Here is a 17286-nt window from a genome sequence, read left to right on the forward strand (position 1 = left end):
AGGGAAGACGATACGGTAAAGGCATTCGTCAAAAAGGACTTTTTCTTCTTTTACATTACTGGAAGTTTCTACTCAGACATGTCAACTTCGCAGCTGTTCTCAGTATACTTTCCTGAAATTATTTGTCTACAACGAGTTGCTACAGAATGTGTTCACATTTGTCTAAATTCAGGTGCTAAGTTCTAAGGGGCGAAGCTACTGATGTAACGAAAAATCGACTAAACTCTGTCGATAAGAAATATATAGAAGGCGTAACATGGATACTTATGAACAAGATTTATTTAAGGATTTCATACCTATAAGATATCCTTCAATATACTGCAGCTCTGCTAACGTCCACAACTCCAGGTAAGACCAGATGACACTTGGATACTCATTTCCTGCACGCAAACAATGTGTGATTAGAACCTTCAATTGTAATGTAATCATAGTATTTTTTCTTAATTGGAATTTCATTCCAATAAAGGGCTGGCAGTGGCACAGTACACCACTCTTCAGCCAATTGGCTTTAAAAAAATACAGAAGGGTGATTACGTAAAAAAGGGGGGATAAAAAGGGGGACATAAAAAACATAGTAAACAATGATGGGAGTTAAAATACACACTAAGATGGGAACATGCACTGGTGGACAGTTAAAAAGTCGAGATAAATTTAAAAGAACACAGCTGGCAAATCAAAGTGCACTTAAAAAACACTGGAGGCAAACACAAGTTAAAAGTCGGCCACAGGATAAAAGGAGCACTCATTAAGCATAAAAAAACCGCCGGTAGGGAGGTAGGGACCTGCAGAGGGACTGGAGGCTGGAGAGGAGGGAAAAAGGGGGGAGGAAGGTGCGGTGGGAGGCTGGGGGATGGGAGGAAGAGAAAAAAAAGGGGCAGGAGGCGCACCAAGAGGCAGATGGGCAGGGTGGGAGATGAAGAGGGAAGACAAGGCAGAAGGGAGTGCAGAGACACTGAAGGGGAGCATGGGAGATGGAGGGGGTGTAGGAGGGGGAAAGCCACTCAGGAGAAGGGAGGGGGAGGAGAGGGACCCCTGAGGAGGAGGCCAGAGGAAGGTGGGTTTTGAATTGGTTGGAGGGGTAGACTTCAGGGCGAAGCTCATCATCTGGGAACGGCAGGTGCTGGAAGTTGCATTGGGAAAGGAGGTGGAGGGTATCAAGAAGGAGAGAGGGTGGGACACAACGGTTAAGGCGCAGCAACGGGCTGGGGATGGAGACGAAAGGGGACACCAGGGGGTGGGGGGGATAGAGTTGGCGGGCAATATACAGGGTGTGGATGTGTTCAGGGGAAAGAAGAAGGTGAGGGATGAGGTCATAAAGGATGCGCATGGGGGATGGAAGGCGGATAAGGAAGTCGAGGCAGAGTGCATAGTGTTCAAGGAGTTGGAGGGCTTTATAGGACCTGGGAGGAGCGGAAATCCAGGCAACGCTGGCATAACAAAGGATGGGGCGGTTCAAGGATTTGTAGATCACAGTTGCAGTAAGGAGTGTCTTTAATAGTCATGCTATAAAGACGAGAGAGGGGTCATCATTAATTAGGTTTCAGGCAATTGATAGTTCTGATGAAACATATACTTGTTCTGACCTTTTCGAAGCGTGGCTGGCTCGGAATATGTGATTACAAGAGGGCATCATCGTATAAATTTTATAATGTATTTAGAATTTCAGATAAATTGCAACTTTCTACCGCTGTTTTATTTACATGGACATAAAAAGCGAGAGCTAGGAACCTTTTTGAACTGTGGCAGCTCATATCGATAGCAGCGCCCTCTGGGGCCTACACGAGGTGTAACGAGGCGAGGTCCTGGGGGGGGGGGGAGGGGGGGGGTGCTCCGGGACGTGGTGTGGTGGAAGACGGTTGTCGGGTTGACTGACGCAGCTAGTGTGGGACCGGACCTATCTATCGCATGGAGATATATAAGTTGCCTCTGAACGGAAGGCGCCGTAGCAAGCAGCGGGAAGCGGGCGTCCGGTAATTTGTGTGAAGGAGTAACGATTTTTGCATTGGATGTCCCAGTGGTTCCCGAGAGTTGCGGTGGCTGCTTTCGGAGAAGAGAATTGGTAAGAGCTTGTGTCTACGCTCTTTTCCGTACGATGTTGCTGCCTGCCGTTATAAACGGGTGAAAATCAGACGCTTGTATTGACTATACGGGAAATGATGATGTAAAATTACATTTGTGATTGAGTCTCACTTGTACTGTGACAATTTAGAGGCGAAAACTGTGGTGGTTTCATTAGGTCTGGTTCTTTGCTGTGCAACTAAGGGAGTCAGTTATTTGGGGTAGCTGAGGGAGCACCATTATGTTGGTCTAAGTGATACGTTCTCCACGTTTTGTCTATGGCTTTGCGAATCGAAATCGTGTGAGTAATTTGCTATTGTATTGATGGTTATGTTGTAAAGACTGTTCTCTGGTGGGTTAAATCACGCGATGATTTGTAGCCAATCCAAGCAGAAGTTACCATTGCTGCCTGTTTATGTGCTACTGTCCTCATGATTGGCGTAGTTTGTCTTTTGATTGTGGGTGTGCTCACGTTTAAAAAAAAATTACGCTACTATTCATAAGGGCTGTCCAGTAAGGAAACAGCTTAAGCTTTTATCATATGCTGGTCCGATTGCCTATCACATTGGCTTTCTAAGCAGTAACTGAAGGAATGTGTATGGTGGTTCAAGATTGTAGGATGACTAGTATTTGAACTGGTGTTGAGGTTAAGGGCGAGATCATCATCCCGCAAACCCGCACGCTGCGCGTGGTTAAATGTTCCGCTATTGGGGAGCCGGCTCTCTGTTCTTGGATTTTGTAAGGATACGTGATGAGTGCATCGCTGTAGTTTTTCGCGTGCTAAATTGCGGTGTGTCGGTGCCGTCCTAGGGCTAGACTTGTGATGTATGTTATGTTGAAAGGGAATTAACAGAACCAAACATAAGAGAGCTTTTAGTTTGTTTTAGGTCTGTTTTAGGTCTGTACATGGAATGATGTTGATATTTTGTCGATTGCGGCAATAACTTCCTGTGTGGGGAGATCCTCTGAGGGACTTGTATTGTACTGTTGCAGTGCAGTCCATCTGAAACGTGCTGCTTAAAACTTGGAACTGCAGCTCTCTGATGTTATATATTACTGTTTAATCTTAAATGTCTTGGATGTAATATGGTTGTTGAGGATTTGTAATTAATTTTGATCGCTGGTTCCTTAAAGGAAGTATTTCGTTTTAAAATATGTGCTCGGTCAGAGCCTATTTAAATATGATATTAACTCATCATTCAAATTTTCTAGTCTTGCTTTCTTAAAAGGCTTTCAGTTAAATGATTGCTATTTGCCTGTTTAAATGTTTGAGTGACTTAAAGGAAAAGAATATTATTTTGTAATTTGTACTGATTGTTCCTTTTGGGTAATACCGGACTTACGTGTTCAATAAATGAGTGTCTAGTCAATGGTGATGCACTGTTCTATTGCTAGCCTACCCCTTCCACTCCACAGCCTATTGAGCTGCTTTGTGTCGAAATTGTGTTCAGAGCACCCCTCTGACCTGACACCTCACTTTTCATTTACGTCCATCCTGCCAGACACAGTGTAGCGAAGTTTAAAACCTGTGAGCTGGTGAACTGTTTTATGCTGCAACGGTATCAGGTGAAAAAGTCATACTAATTGCCATTGAATTAGCCTGTCACACAAATGTTCTCGCATTTGCTTTTGACAAAAATGATTTATGTAACTGGACACATAATTTGACAATGACTTCTTTTCTACTCAAGTCTAATGACTTTTTATACTTTGATACTTGATAGGTGCCTAAGGCCGAAATTTGGATTGCGGAATAAAACCTGTTGTACAGGCGATTAAATCTTTCGAAAAGTTTTCTATGACTGTGGCTCCGCGCCAAACTAAAATCATTATTTGTTAAAGAAGACTCCCATGTGCGAGAGTATCCAAATGAAGCGAGTCTTCTGTTGTAGTTGGTGATTTGCAAGGTCTTCTGTAATAACACAAATAGGGAAGAGAGAAATTCTGCCGAGCAGCACGTTATGGGAGAATGTGGAGCGATGAATTGGCGGACACGACAGACAAGGAGGCGCCGGCAGTACCTGTTCTGTGCCAGCCGCCTCCGTGCAGTGACCTCGCTCTTCAGGCACTGGGTCGTGCGTCATCGAAGGAAAAGTGGCTGGAAATGAGGGTACACAACTGTAGTGGGGAAGACATGGTGCAGTTTCTTCCAAAAACGCTGAGGCGAACAATCTTCTTGTTACTCGACTTCGGACTCGGCACTCCTCTCTGACTCAAAGTTTCCTTCTCCAGCTGGATGAGCCACCAACGCTTCGTGTATGTGGCAAGAAAAGGGGTTGGATAAAAAATATGGAAAAACCATGAGAAATGTATGCCTGAACATAACATGCTACGCAGGTCTGTTGTATACTGTATAACCGCGAACGTCACTTGTGCGATGTCCTCAATACATTACAAGTGTGAGTCGCGTTCAGAATAGCGTTCTGTATAGTTGTGAGTGCATTATGTCAGTGCTAAGTGAATTAGAAAACGGGCAAATTGTTAGTGGTCGAACGGTCAGCGCTTCCGTAACCAAGGTAGCAGACGTGTCTGGTGTTTCGAGAGTCTCCATATCCGAGATTTATGCTGTATACAGGGAAAGCGGAGAAACATCATCCGCTAAGTCACAGCGTGGACGAAAGTGGTGTTGAGTGATCGTGAAGGACGATTACTGAGGAATATTCGACGAAAAGAAAGATGACGACAGCTGCAAACAGCCAGTTCTAGGCGCTTCAGTCTGGAACCGCGCGACCGCTACGGTCGCAGGTTCGAATCCTGCCTCGGGCATGGATGTGTGTGATGTCCTTAGGTTAGTTAGGTTTAAGTAGTTCTAAGTTCTAGGGGACTGATGACCTCAGATGTTAAGTCCCATAGTGCTCAGAGCCATTTTAGCAATTTTTGAGCTGCAAACGTCACTGCAGAACTGAACGTCGTACTCGTGAAGCCTGTCAGCATCGAAACAACACGAAGGAAGCTCCATTAACAGGGCATTGCCAGTGCGATCTGGAATTCCAAAACCACTCATTAGTGACGCAAAGGCAGATAATAGGAAAACGTGGTGCCAAAGACAAAAACCTGGACTGTCAAGCGAGGGAAAAAAGCCATCTGGTCTGATGGGTCTTGGTTCACACTAACTTCTGGCCGAGTTTACGTCCCACCAGTGAAATATGGCAGGGGTTCGGTTATGATTTGGGTAGCCATATCGTGATATTCCATGGGCCCCATGGATGAGTCCCTTGAAAACAAAACAGGACCTGTATTTATCCACTTGGAGACGACTGTAATTTTTTTTTAATGCAAACGATTTTCCAGCCCCAGTATCTGTGCAGTATACACAACAACAGTGCATGATCTTTTATGATTAGAGTGCAGCGTTTCATCTGGCTCGGGACCTCCTTAACGTCTAAGCTAGGTTTCAACTGGGCCCAGTTATGCAATATGGAACCAACTCCAGATTCATAGTTTTGAGCTAGATCATTTTCAAAACACTAAAAATAAAATTCTGCAAGTACAATATAGACTAGGTGAGAATGCTATTACAGTGTACGTTTTAGATACCAACGTCTAAAATAAAGAAGGTATAAAATATAGATTTCCCTAGGTGTAAAGGGCCTAAATGGGAGTTGATTCCTTATTGCTTACCTCAATAAGTTAAAATGGCACTTGGATCTTTTGTGTTGTATTTTGAGGGACTGGGTAGTTAGTGTCCATCAGGAGCTTGAGAAACCTGGCAGTAGTGATGTGTGCAAATATTAATATATTGAGCTTCAATTATTTACCAAACAATATGAACATAATACAATGAAATAGCAAGAAAAATATTCATTTTGCACAATGAATCCGATGTTATTCCAAGGTGAATTCCAGCTCCCCACCAACCCCATCAATATCATCCACCATACCACAATCTACTGAAAGATTGCTGTAAAACCTGGTAGCATCACTCAGAACGAGATGGATAATGGACGCGATGTCATCCAATTTTGGCTGTGATGTAGGTTTTCCATTAGGACACAAAGGTAACAGGAGCGATGAGAAGTTTACTGCAGACTTTGGGCGACGAGCTCCTGTTTTCTTGACATCAACTTCAACAAAATTCTCATCTAATTCTGTATTCATTAATACAGAGAAGGTTTTGCTCTTTAAGATTCTAATCGACGGAGTTGCAGCCAGCTTGTTTTGTTCTGATGTATGTCTTGTTTCCTATTAACGATACTCTTTTCAAGTTCTCCGGTTCCTTTAAAGTCATGTTTTTGCATCCTATGGACCTGTAGGGGATTCTTTTTCCTTGCCCTCTGTATTACATGGATATAGTCTTCCGGCATATAGAGTCTATCGTGCATCTTCAGAGCGCGTTCTATATCGTCAAAGTCACTATCGTTAGGCAAAAAAGAATGGCCTGAGATAAAATATTTCAATGTAGTTGTCTCCAAAGAACTATGCTCTTCTAGAGTTGCTTTTAATATTAAAACTCTTTTTATATTACAGTTTTGTCCCCCACATGAAACCGACCACAAAACCAATTCGTTCACTCCATGATTTACATTGTTCAGTATGTGGCGTCGAAGGCATGACCCAACTTCTTGAGCCCTACGGCCATCAGTGTCTTCAATCCAGGTATAGCAGTGCACTTCATTACATTTGCCAGTATGGATTCCACAGTTGTACATCCAGAGATATCTTTCGTGAAAGATATTTGTTGGTATCCGTGGTAATGGCAATGTTTTTTCTAGATCATAAGTGAATGTTTCAGTCTGATCTACCTCCTGAGTTCTAATCGTATCTTCTTTCAGCATTTTCTGAGCTTGTTCTGCTCTGTATATGTGTTTGTCATGCTGATCTTTGAGCATTGCCTTATCCACTGCAGCATTTGCTGATACAATTTGTGCCTTATTTTTGTCGCAAAAATTACATGTGTCTTTCTGAAGTGTCTTTCTTCTTAAATCAAAATCTTTCAGAAATGAAACTTCCTGGCAGATTAAAACTGTGTGCCGGACCGTAACTGTAACTCGGGACCTTTGCCTTTCGCAGGCAAGTGCTCACGACCCGTCCTCACAACTTTACTTCTGCCAGTACCTTTCAGGAGTGCTAGTGCTGCAAGGTTCGCAGGAGAGCTTCTGTAAAGTTTGGAAGGTAGGAGACGAGGTACTGGCAGAAGTAAAGCTGTGAGGCCGGACGTGAGTCGTGCTTGGGTAGCTCAGTTGGTAGAGCACTTGCCCGCGAAAGGCAAAGGTTCCAAGTTCGAGTCTCAGTCCGGCACCCAGTTTTAATCTGCCAGGAAGTTTCATATCAGCACACACTCCGCTGCAGAGTGAAACTCTCATTCTTTCAGAAATACTTCCTTATACTTGGAAAATGAGACAGTATCACTATGGACCTCCTTATATAACTCAAAATATTTTGCTTATCGTTAAGTCAGGTGCAATGTGTTCTGCATCTGACTTGTCTTTGCTGTAGTAACTTACATATTTTGGGAACTTACTAATATGGTGCATAACGTCCCGTTTTTACTGATCTGTAATCTTCCTAGGACCTCCACTACATCCCTTTTTATCTAATAATGCATTGTTAACTTTGGATCTGCTCTTCTCCATTGCTGTATTCACCTTCTTAGTTGAAATACGCAATGTCTGACAGAACAAATCCCTGCAAACTCTAATATCATTAATTGCGTAAATCCTACTGTAAGTATGTTTATTATTGTCTCTGTTTCCTCTGAGACGGTAGACTTCATGGTGCCTAATCATTCTACCTAACACTGCAGTTTGTATATTATAATCTCCACTTTTCCAAAAACTATAAAAGCAAAGTTTCCTCTCCAGTATGATTATTTTGTCATTACATTTCTTGAACAGCTGCAGTTGTGATGTCTAGACAGTTTTGGCTCCACTGATTTCTTTGCAGCGTTAACATATTTTTTGTTAGTACTTCTTAGGATCTTCCGCTGCTCTCTTGACAAACCTCCAGATTTTCTCTTCCTGCCTTTTGTGGGCCTCCCTTTATGTTTACCTCTGCTACTGTCGTCACCACTATATCTGTCTTCTGCATCATGTTCCGTAACTGAATTTTCCATATCTATAGACCCGTTAATATCCACGACACCTTGTCCTAACCCACATATGATATTTCCGTCTTCTTCATGTAATACACAAAAGATAGACTCTTGTTAGTATGCAGTACCATGAATATATCACCCAGTTCAACATCAATGTCAGTCATAAAAAATAAGTTAGTTAAAACGTTATACTAACCTCACATTCTCTTGATTCTTTTTGGGCCCGTGGAAATTGTTCCGTAACATCCCCTTCCTGCAACAACAACAAGCAAGGCCTTGTAAGTAATATCACCTACAAAATACTGTGTTTTAGATGTGCACAAAGTATTAAAAATATTATTTATTTCACCAACCTGCAAACTCACATCGTGATCTAAACACAAAGACACCAGGTTTTTTTCCTCTAGACAACTTGTTCATTGTCATTTATTTCTCCTAAGGAAGTGATATAAAAACCAAAATCACAATAGTTCGTTTATTTCAGTCGTAACAAAAACACCTACACATAGACGGCTCATGAACACACGACTTGGTTCCGTATTGCAAATCACTCCACCTTTGATTCTAGCGCTGGCAGTTGGTTCTGCACTCTCTAGATGGCAGAGAATTACAGAAAGGAGCTGGTTCTATTTTGCATAACATGTCACACACCTTCAAGCATATTTTGCAATATAAATCCAAAAATTCAGAAAAGAGTGGTTGGATCCTTATTGCATAACTAGGCCCAACTGTCCTGCCGGTTTCCAGCGCATCCCAGATTTCTGTAGTTCATTGCCAACTAGTTATTTAGTTTATTATTATTCCATAATATGCTTCCTGTGATGTCCTCTTATACATCCACGTTTCTTTTACAGAGACGTAGTGCAAACCTTCTGGCGATTGGTCATGCGAGGTACAGGTCCAGGGTAGCTAGCAGAAATTTTGCAGACATGTTTTGTAGGCCCATGTGAACCTCAATGACTGACGACTCTGATTTATAAACGCTTATGTCGTCACACTGTTCCTCCAAAACTCGCTATTGTTGTTGTTAGACGTTTATTTATTTTAGCCGTCATAGACCTATGCAGCCGATGTCGCTAATGCACACTTTTGTGATGGCACTCGACTCATCAGTAATCAATTCGAATCTTGATGGTGGAAGAAATGAGCTCCACCAGGCGAGGTATTGTGTCGTCAAGTTCCTGATCGGCAGACTTTGTGGTGGTGTACTGGCTTAGATCGCAAACGTCTCCGCCGTGTCTGTTGAGGGTGGACATGCGACGTTGTTGGTAACGATCCCTACGTCGGCTGCTGTTGGACAAGTCTGGGCTATGAGCTGGCACCAGATTTCGCCTTCTGCCTTCTGTTCATCCATAACAGCATAAACACATCAGCACACAGTATCCAGTTTTATTATAGATTGGAGGAAGACAACGGCAAACCAGTTCCACTTTGACCTTGTCCAGGATTGCAGTTCGCTGTTTCCGCTTGCTGCCTAACTGTCATTGCTTGGGTATGGGGCCAACTTCGGCATTTTTGAGTTTATTGTTAAATAGTGTCTTGAAAAGGCGTATAAAATGAACATCCACAAAAGTAAAACAAGTGCAGTGGAATTTAGTCGAATTAAGGAGGGACCAAAATTGTGTTTTTTTTTATTTGATATTCATTAACTATATGGTACTGAAATTTCAATTCCTGAATATTACGTTCCAATTCCACTCCTAAGTTTGATAAAAGTAATAACTGCCAAAAGCTTGCACGAAGCCAAGCCTCTTTCTTATTCTGTATAACCTCATATTATTTATTCCTGCGGTGTTTTATCCCAGTTTTCTGCACTCACAATATGTCGAATATTTCGGTGTTTAGCGGATCCAGAACCTCTACAAAAGTGTGTGCATGGAAAAACTCAAAATCCTAATGAAAATTACAACTCTTCGATAGGAAAACCATGTCTGAAGACAAGATTTGCTTCTAGACAAGATTTGTTTCCACAACCTACTGCGTATAACAAAACGAAGATTCCCATTAATATACGAGTACAACATAAATGCCCAGCCTTTGGAAGCGGTAACATCCGTCAAGTATCTGGGTGTGACTATCCGAAATGATCTCAAATGGAACGATCAGATAACACAAGTAACGGGTAAGGCGAACTCTAGATTGCGGTTTATTGGTAGAATCCTGAAGTGATGCAGTCCTTCAACAAACGAAATTGTTTACAATATTTTAGTTCGTCCAGTCTTAGAGTGTTGTTCGTGCACCAGTTGCGTCTGATTCAAGAGATTGAGAAGGTCCAAAGAAGAGCCGCAAGATTCGCGACTGGTACAATTAGCCATCGCGAGAGCGTTACAAATCTCATAGAAAGTATGAAGTGGGAGGCACTTGCAGATAGCCGACGCTCTAAACGGAAGGGGCTGCTCACTGAATTCCAAAATCCAATCTTGGCCGCGGATATAGAGCATATATTATTACCACCAACTTTCATATAGCGCAATGATCACCATTAAAAGATAAGGGAAATTAGAGCTCGTACTGAGGCGTTCAGACAGTCATTTGCGATCCGCGAGTGGAACAGGGGGCGGGGGAGGGAACATGACTTTGGTGCGAATAGTGCCCTCCGCCACACACCGCTTGGTGGCTAGCGGAGTATATCTGTAGGTGTAGAGGTTGCAACGTATGATGCTTGTTTAGTCCCTCTGCTAATCACGGCAGACTACGAACGCTGCAGAGGTTAGTATTTGCCCAGGAGCTTTCACAGTGTCGATATTTATAACAGGAGAATTGATGCAGCTGACATTTTGAAAACTTTATATACTTTTTCCAAACTTTATATACTTTTTCCTCACAAGCCACTGACGTTATAGTACTTAAATTTGGCGTGATATATACTATAGTGCAAAATTCTGTGGAAGGAATTTTTGTTTAATATAATAGTAAGGCCTTTATGTAAGAGAAAACCCCTAAAACTCGGTAAATTTTTTCACCGATATTTGAAGAGTTGTAAAAAGATAGCAAAAGAAGATACCGAAAATCTGTCACACAGATATTTGTGATGATGGAATATGAAACTTTCAAAAATACATTACATTCGTCCTGATACATTTTTCAAAAATGGAACATTTGTACCCACCTTACAAACTTCCATTGTTTACAGTTAAAAGTATTCGATGTTAATAAGTGTGAAACTTACGTGTGCACGCATATAACATTTTTTAACAACTGTGCCAAGTTAAGTTACATTGTCTCGAAAACTTCGGACTTTACAAGTTTTTTCAAAGTATTTAAATTTCGCAATCGTCTCCCTTTAAATGAGAGAATGGTGAAGAATTTAAATTAAGAAATGAGACAATAAAAGTAGTAGAAGAATTTCGTTACCTGAACAGCAAAATTTCTGATGACGGCCGAAGTAGAGAGGATATATGAGGTTTGGAACTTTTATAGTGGCAATTATTTATTTACAGCTCGTACAAAATAGATGCGTTTCAAAGTTTTACTGACCTTCAGAGTAGTCACTAGCATTATGTATAGCCCAGTGCCAGCGATGTGGAAGTCGTAGGATACTCTTAGCAGTGCCAGTTGTTTTGACAGTTCGAGCGGCGCGGTCTATTGCCCGATGAATTTGTAGCAGTTCTGAAGCGAATGCCGTGAAGTGTTTCCTTCAGTTTAGAAATCGAGAACTCACGAGGGCTTAAGTCAGGGGAGTGCAGTAGGTGGTATAGCACTTAGCACCCCCACCAGTCAAACAAATCAGTAACAGCTTGCACTGTACGTGCTTTACTGATTGATTTGTTTGACTGATGGAGCTGCTATGTGCTATACCACCTACTGCACTCTCCTGACTTGAGCCCTCGTGAGTTCAACTCGATTTCTAAACTGAAGGAAACACTTCACGGCATTCGCTTCAGAACTGCTACAAATTCATCGGGCAATAGACCGCGCCGCTCGAACTGTCAAAACAACTGGCACTGCTAAGAGTATCCTACGACTTCCACATCGCTGGCAACGGGCTATACACAATGCTAGTGACTACTCTGAAGGTCAGTAAAACTTTGAAACGTATATATTTTGTACGAGCTGAAGTAAATAGTTGCCACTATTAAAGTTCCAAACCTCGTAGAATGATGGCAGCTTATTCCATAGAAAACATTTATGAAAAAAAGAAAGTTGTTGATAGGTATTGTAAACTGAAGTGTTAACAAATCTTTTCTGAAGGTAATTGTCTGGAGTGTAGGTTTGCGTGGAAGTAAAACGTGGATGATAAGCAGTTCAGACAGGCAAAGATGGAAGCAGCTCGAGAAAAAAGAGATTAGAAGCTTTTTAAATGTGGTACTATAGAAGATCGCAAAGATTAGATAGGTGCATTGACTGATTAATGAAGTGGTACTGAATCAAACCGGAAAAGAAATTGTCAAATAATTATCTTGAAGCTGAAGCTCTTCCGACCATCTTTGCTTACAAACTGATTTGTCTGTGGAGGGATCTGCGTTGCCAAAACACAATGTTATCTTTTATTTTATTTTCCAGACATGTTTCGCTGAAGTTCCAGGCACATCAGAGAACTTTTATTTTCTTTTTTGTTCGCACATGCTGTGGTTTTTCTGGGTTCTTATTTTTTTATTGCTCTTGTTCTCGTCCATAGTTTGCCATTTTTTGTGGTTTCCACATTACCTTCACTGTGGAGTAAAGTTTGCAAATAGTGACAGTGAACGTTACATTGTACAGATCTTCATAGTGAAGAAAATGGGGAAATCAGAAAAACTGACAAACTGTGAAAGAAAACAAGAGCAATAAAAACATTAAAACCCAGGGAAGCCATGGCACGTGATAACAACAAAGAAAATAAAAGTCCACTGATGGTGCTGAAACTTCTGGGAAATAGAGGAAAAGATAAAATTGTGTTTTGCTCAGGGCGGGCCCCTCCAAAAACAAATCTATCTGATCGGTAGTATCCTGGACACCTGTTAGTGTACATCAGTATGAAGTGTCTCCACCCTTCGCCTTTATGACGGCATGATATCTGATGTGGACATTTTGAATGAGACACCTGAATGTCTGTGGAGAAATGGCAACCCATTCTCCGAAACCAGAGAAGGTAGTCATGTTGGACGCTAGGGTCTGGAGAGAAGTCTACGGTCTAATTCGTCCCAAAAGCGTTCCACAGGGTTCAGGTCGGGTCTCAGGAGTGTTATTTTCCACAAACTATTGCATCACTGATGCAGCTTCATGACAGGATGCATCGTCATGCCGACGCAAATAATCACTGGCCATGAACTGTAGATCTACTCTATGACGTACACAATATTGTAAAATGTGTTCATATCCTTCTGTGTTAAGCGTTTTCTTAAGCGCAACAGGGGGACCACTTCCCAACCACGGAAAACACCCCTATACTGTAACGCCATATTCGCACTCCACTATTGGCACTACGCATAATGGCATGTAACGTTCTCCTTCCATCGGACTGCCGAAAGACATATCACCTTTCATCACTCCAAATCATTTGTTTCCAGTTATCCACTGTCCAGTGCCATCACCCTTTACACCACCTCAAGCGTCACTTCGCATTGGCTACAGAAATACCTGGCTTATGAAGAGATGCTCGACCGTTGTACCCATTGTTTTTTAAGTCCCTAATCACAGTTATAGCACTATCAGGACTGCTGGTAACATTTTAGTACTCACGAGTGATTTCCTTTGCTGACATGCCATTTTTACAACTACTTTCAGCAATGCTTGACCCTTGTTGCCGGGTCTCGGTTTAACTATGTTCCTCCGCGTTTCCACTTCACAATAAAATCACCAAAGGTCGATTCGGACAGCTTTAAAATATTTTAAGTAGCCCTGGTGGATTTTTACCTCAATTTGAAGTGACTGACAAGGGGAAGCCACGACGTTTGGAACGCGGATTTACTTCAAACTTGGTACACTCGTAGTCCTCCATTAGGACAACAAAATGTGTAAGCAGTAGCGCGTACTTCTCAAGCGTTATTGAGAAAGTTGCAAGATAATTTCGGTCGTCAAATATATACCTGTGCAAGACCATTTTTACCACGAAGCGGCGTCAGCCGATTGGTTAGCGTTCAAGCCCCGTAATCGCTGAATCGCTGGATCGAGTCCCGTTCGTCTTTTTTTTTATTTTCAACACAGTCATTTTCTTTACTAGTCATATTACAATTGATATAATGGGAAAAATACGAGTGATCGTATGAACATTTATTAAATTTACAATGTTATTTGACCGAGCGAGGTGGCGCAGTAGCTAGCACACTGGACTCGCGTTCGGGAGGACGACGGTTCAATCCCGCATCCGACCATCCTGATTTAGGTTTTCCGTGATTTCCCTAAATCGCTCCAGGCAAATGCCGGGATGGTTCCTTTGAAAGGGCACGGCCGAGTTCCTTCCCCATCCTTCCCTAATCCGATGAGACCGATGACCTCGCTGTCTGGTCTCCTCCCCCAAACAATCCAATCCAATCCTACAATGTTAGTTGGAAGTCTACAAATTTTTATTATCACAAATAATATAATATTCATAACTACCGACTAGTAAACGACCTAACGCATGATGTGATACTGAAAATGTATGCCTGTCCGTGATTTGAGAAATCCCTTATACCTAGAAGGAGCCCGAAACGACTTGTTACCTCCAAGTTTTGACCGGCACATACGGCTTTCGAAAGATGTACAATTAATCGTCGCCTTCGACATTACGAGTACAAGTTGCAGGATGTTATTTTTCTTTAAAACGTGGAAAACATAAAGTTTAAAGGCACCAGCTGCATTGAATAAATGCTATGTCTCCGTATACGCAATGTCTTTTGAGGTTTTCCGTGGAAAAACAAACCTCGTTAACATTTTCAGAAACCTCTCTTTCAGCCGATAATTTGGAAGCAAACCATGCATAACGCAGTATTTCCTTAAATATCGGCGCTGATAATTGGTCATGCAGTATCGAGTGTATTTTAATAGCGTCTTCACGAGAAGCAATTTTTCGTTCTCTTTCGATTAAATACGAACAATTTTGAAGACACGGACAATCATACATTTTCAGTATCACTTTATGTGTTTGGTCATTTACTAGTCGATAGTTATGAATATTATATTATTTGTGATAATAAAAATTTGTAGATGCCAAAAAACATTATAAAATTAATGAAAGTTCATCCGATTACACGTATTTTTCCCATTATGTCAATTCCAATGCAAATAGTAAAAAAAAAGAATGTGTTAAAAAAACTGACGAACGGGACTCGATCGAGCGATTACGGGGCTTGAATGCTAAATTCGGCTGCCGCCGCGTGATGGTAAAAATGGCCACGCATAGGTATATATTTGACGATCAAAATTATCTTGCGATTTCCTCGATAATGCTTGAGAAGTACGCGCTACTGCTTACACATTTTGTTATCCTCATGGAGTAGTACGAGTGCGCGAAATTTACAGTAAATCCGCATACCAAACGTTGTGGCCTCCCCTTGTGTGCTCTCCTGACCGAACAATTCTGCTGTTACTGCTTCTCTTCTGACAACACAATACTCCATGCCTACTTTTATCCTGTCGGGTCCGTCTCACGTGAGCAGACTTTCATATCGCAGCCAAACAAAATACGAAGGGAGGGTGATGGATGGTAGCTACGTATCAGTGACAATTTAATTTGTGTGCACGCTTCCGGAAGAGCAACACGTAATAACAGGTTCATAGTCTGTTTTGCAAACATCCATGGTAATATAGTCGATGCTCTGTGTTTATAGAACATTATATGCTACGTTTCATTATTACTTTCCCCACAAAACGAGGGGAGAGCATCTGCGACAGTGTCAGAAGCAAAATTACATTCCGTGAGTAAATACTGAAAGATGAAACTCAGCGTAGCTATTATATGGTTGTCAGTCATACATCCGGCGACAAAAATGGAGTGCGGATAATGGATGGCAGCAGCAGGTCTCAGTGACGACAGGTTGCGAGAAGCGCAGGAGAAACGAGAGACGAGTATAATCCATCAGCCACACCACCCCGCGTGGCTCTAATTGCGAACTGTTTCACAGTAGCAGCACTGTGGACGTCCCCTTTTCGCGTAATTGTGATACTTTTCTTTTCTTGTCATCAGTCTTCGACTGGTTTAACGCCGCCCTTCTCCATTCCACTCCTAAAAAAGGTTCAAATGGCTCCGAGCACTATGGGACTTAACATCTGAGGTCATCAGTCCCCTAGAACTTAGAACTACTTAAACCTAACTAACCTAAGGACATCACACACATCCATTCCCGAGGCAGGATTCGAACCTGCGACCGTAGCAGTCGCGCGGTTCCGGACTGAAGCGCCTAGAACCGCTCGGCCACCGCGGTCGGCCATTCCACTCCTATCCCGGCCCTCTTACCTCACAAGGAGATGTCCTCAGTGATTGGGTCGACTTTTTGAAATCGTCTATATGGAGATCTAGGCTGAAGTCTCAGTTACCACACCTACAAGCTATTCATCCTGGTGGCCCCTCGTTTGTAAGCAATCGACAAAAAAAGTTTGGGTACTTTGGGTGATCCTCTGCAGCTTTAAAGAAGAAATGTTTAACAGACTGGCTGCACGGTGTAATGAGTAAGGTACTGACTTCATTACATGCAAACTGAAGGTGGAAGTGCGGGGGGGGGGGGGGGGGGGGGGAGAGAGAGAAAGGAAAGGGATTACTGATGTCGGCTGCATCGGGGTATTTCGCGGAATCTGTAGCGACGAGTGAAAATCTGTACCGGACTGGGATTCGAACCCAGGATCTTCTGCTTAGTAGGCACGCGCGTTTACCACTGCGCCATCCGAGACACAGTGTTACGGCACCTGCGCGGACTATCTCTGCACGCCTCACGTCCGATTAACATTCCCACCAAGCGCCACCTATCCGAAATCCCTGTACATACATGTATCAGTTTCATACGTGTACTGGCTTCACATGCAAAAGATTTTGGATTCAAATCTTGTTAGGTGCTTTGAATTTTTTTATTTTTAAATATTTATTGGAATGACTTTCCTCATTATTTTTATTCTGTAATTTGGGTTAAATATATTTCTCTGCATTTGTATTCCTTAGTGACATCAGTTTCATCACCGTATTAATTTTTTAATTTGCTCTCATGTTTTCTTCCTACAATTAATTTTCCACTTGGAATCTTTGTATATAATCTTTAGTAATTGTGCATTAACTTCTATTTAATCTCTTCTCTTTTATCGTC

The 17286-nt window shown here is 42.1% G+C and overlaps 1 long non-coding RNA gene and 1 other non-coding gene across 2 annotated transcripts in view; both read right to left on the bottom strand.

Moving 5' to 3' along the window:
- Positions 1-294: 294 nt before the first annotated feature.
- Positions 295-17286, bottom strand: part of LOC126195397 (uncharacterized) — a 126646-nt gene continuing 109654 nt past the window's right edge. The window contains exons 2-3 of the long non-coding RNA XR_007538600.1: positions 8289-8345; positions 295-380 (exon numbers count right to left, since the gene is read on the bottom strand). This is a non-coding gene — a long non-coding RNA (uncharacterized LOC126195397). The remainder of the gene's footprint in view (positions 381-8288; positions 8346-17286) is intronic.
- Positions 16805-16879, bottom strand: Trnas-acu (transfer RNA serine (anticodon ACU)). The gene has a single exon. It is a non-coding gene; the product is annotated as a tRNA-Ser (tRNA).

Source organism: Schistocerca nitens, chromosome 7, assembly GCF_023898315.1.
Source record: "Schistocerca nitens isolate TAMUIC-IGC-003100 chromosome 7, iqSchNite1.1, whole genome shotgun sequence".
Taxonomy (NCBI): Eukaryota; Metazoa; Arthropoda; class Insecta; order Orthoptera; family Acrididae; genus Schistocerca; species Schistocerca nitens.